The sequence below is a fragment of the Sciurus carolinensis genome, chromosome 3, assembly GCF_902686445.1.
Source record: "Sciurus carolinensis chromosome 3, mSciCar1.2, whole genome shotgun sequence".
In the NCBI taxonomy this organism is placed as follows: Eukaryota; Metazoa; Chordata; class Mammalia; order Rodentia; family Sciuridae; genus Sciurus; species Sciurus carolinensis.
Window position 1 is genome coordinate 118,449,890 of NC_062215.1, and position 3,414 is coordinate 118,453,303.

Below are 3,414 nucleotides of genomic sequence, written 5' to 3' on the forward strand. Positions count from 1 at the left end.
ACAAAAGCCAACAAATTACATCAGCAGCCCCATCACCTCTCTGGCTTTGGTCAGGCAAATATGATGGTGTTATGAAGTGCTCTTGTTCTCTGTTAAGGGAGTGAAAGATGGGATGTACTCACTGTAAGAAATAAAGAGGTTTGTTTAAAATCTCATGACTTTTGAAACAGTCATATGATAAAGATATGAATTCCATGATCTCAGTCATTTCCTTTCAGTGGAGAGTTATAAGAAGCAAACAAAAAATCGATTAAACAGTACACATATTGCATAAATGACTTTCACGAGGGTTATAAGGCTAGCCCTATCACGTTTACCTTAGCTGAAAATCCAACTGAGAGATTGAAACACCAATTACTCCCCCCCACCCCCATGGCAACAAGTTTTATTACAAGGGGTCAGCTGATGCCAGATGAGAAGGTGGATTAATGCAGTACGGGCACCTAAGCACTGATTCATACAACCTCACCTCCAAACAGGTTGCCAAAGCCCAGCTCCTCACTGCTCCCACCCCGAGTGACACTGTCAAGTATGTCTTTGATATCTCCAGATTCCTGGATTTGAGGCCCCTGTTCTCAATGGGACCTTTTCCAATTCTACTCAGACATTTCTTGGCTCTCAAAAAACACAGCAAAACAAATCTGTATGGAAGCGTGAGACTGGTAATAGTTTTACTTCTAGGAAATTGCAATTTAACGAGAAGCAAAATACTAAGTTAAATGCAGAGCAGAAGTAATTACTGTTACCACCTTTTGGGTAAAGACACAGATAATCATACCGACTTATATTTTCAAAAAGTTAACAATGAAAGAATAAACAAAATCTAATAAAATGGTTACTCCCACCCTTATATCCTTGTGGTAGAAGGACATATGATGTCCTTATGATAGAAATACTGTATAATGGTGTGCTACTGTGTGTCTTCCAAATTCTGCCTTCAGTGACAATATTGATAGTTTGAAATTGGTCATAGTTGTAATATTTACCCTGGCAAAATCAGGGCTTTTATTCCCAAGGAGCCAGCTGCTAAATATTGACTGGCACAATGTTACTTGGGAACCATGTTAATCTTTCATATCACTTAAAAGTTAATATTTTACACAAATTAAAAGTGAATTTTCAAAAGAGTAGTCCCTAAAAATCAAAAACAAACCAAAATAAGCAATCTTATTAAATATATATCATTTAGCCACCATAACAATGTGAAGAAAAATTATTTCAAGTCACTTCACAACATAGTACTTTTTAAAAAAAAATTTTTTTTGTAGTTGTAGATGGACAGAATGCCTTTATTTTATTTGTTTATTTTTATGTGGTGCTAAGGATCGAACCCAGTGCCTCATGCCAGGCAAGCACACTGCCACTGAGCTATAGCCCCAGTCCCCACAACATAGTGTTTTGATATTAAATTCTTATTTGAATGTATCCTAAAGGGGAAAATAATGCAAATAATCCTTAACTTGTATTAGGTAATCTTATTGCTATTAGTAATAATTATATTGCTACTTTAAAACTATTATTTACATGCCCATAATTAATTTTTATTAGGTATGAACGGAGCTATTTTTTCAGCAAAAGAGAAAAGCCAGAAAATAAAAAACCAAGAATGTTAAATGAAGTCAATAACCTTAAATCATAAACATCAGTATAAATTCATGATTTTTTTTTCTTTCTAAAAAAACCTATTTTCAAACTCTCCAGTGAAAGGGTTAGAAGCAAGGACAACTCAAGAGAAATCAGCATCCCTAGCACCCAGATTAATCTAAATACTATTTTCTACTCAAAAAGAATGAGGGCTGCTGGACACGGGGGTGCACACTTATAATCCCAGCGGCTTAGGAGGCTGAGACCAGGAGGATTGCAAGTTCAAAACCAGCCTCAGCAACTGATCAAGTTCCTAAGCAAATTAGTGAGACCCTGTCTCTAAATAAAATATAAAAATAAAAAGGGGTGGGGATGTAGCTCTGTGGTTAAATGCCCCTGGGTTCAACCCCAGGTGCAAAAAAAAAAAAAAAAAGAATGGAGCTGGCCAGATATACAGATCATTCCATATCTGGATCAGGAAATAAGATGAACATGGGATATTGTGATTTTTCAAAAAGAAAAGAAGCTATCAAAGGCTAGTGAGGGCATGTTAAAAGGGTATAGAAACCAGCTTGAGGCTAGAGTAGGGAGATGGAGAAGGCACCAGGTAAAGACTAAAGCAGGAAGTCTAAGGACAACCAAGTCCCTCTATGTGGTCCTGAACAATCGCTCCTACTAGGACAGCCATTTACTAAAGTTGCTGGATGTGGGTAGAGGCTTGGAAAATGGTGGAAGCAAACTAGGCAGTGACTCCTGATCTCCTCACACCATGGAAAGGAAGAAGTGAATAAAAGCAGAATTGAGAGGTGGGTGACAAAATTAATGCTCTAGGACTTGATGCTACATAGTCTGAGACTGGGAAAGACTGGAACATAGGATACCAGAGTAGAAAACAAAACTCGGGGTCCTAACCCAAACCTGTGGGGGCACATCAGTGAGTGAAAGAAAGGCGGGGGTTTTCTTAAGCTTACCCAAATATAAACTTGGAAAACTGTTGAAAAGACACACAAAATGTACAACTCAGAGGGCTCCTTAAAACAGCACAAATTACTTAAAACCAAATCATGGAAAGAAAGCTGAGGAGGGAGTCTTCTTGTGGAGTCCAAAACTAACCAGTCACCCTCTTAAATCAGTTCTACATCTTCCTACGCCCAGACATCTGCAAATTAAACCAGAAGGAAGCCTTCTGCATAGAGCCCTCTTAAGAATAGGCCAGAAAGAACTTCTAGAAGGACCACTACTAGTGTAAATCTCGGAAACCCTTCCTCCCTCTTCCTCCTCAGCTGGAACAAGGAGAATGGAGGAGGCCTGGGTCAAAGGAACTGCAGATCTAGCCCTGCACAGCCTCTACAACCCCAGCAAAAGTAAAAACTTCTGGGCAGGCTCACTTGACTCAAAAGACACAATGAAGCAACTTTGGCCCCAGACAAAGGAAAGTTGATTTGCCAGGCCCCTACCACTGGTACTGGGGAAAAGTACCATGGGAAGCCTAGGGTCAGAGCCTGAAATAGCAGCACCATACCAGAGGGAAGCTGCCTGAAGAACCAGTGATATACAAACCCAGCAAGAAATTGCCAGAGAGCAGGAAAGGCCAGATACCAGCCTAGGTGCATCGCAGCCTGAACCATGATCACGACTGACAAGTGACAGGGCTTTGTTTGGATACTTGCAGGACCTTGCATCAGACTTATTAAGCAGAGGGAATCAATACCCAGGATTCATAACCTGGGGCAGTGGAAACTCGAGTCCAGGTTAATCGCCAGAGACCCTCTACTACAGCACCTTGGAGAACAGAGGCAGCAGGGAGAATACTACTGCACCACAACCAGT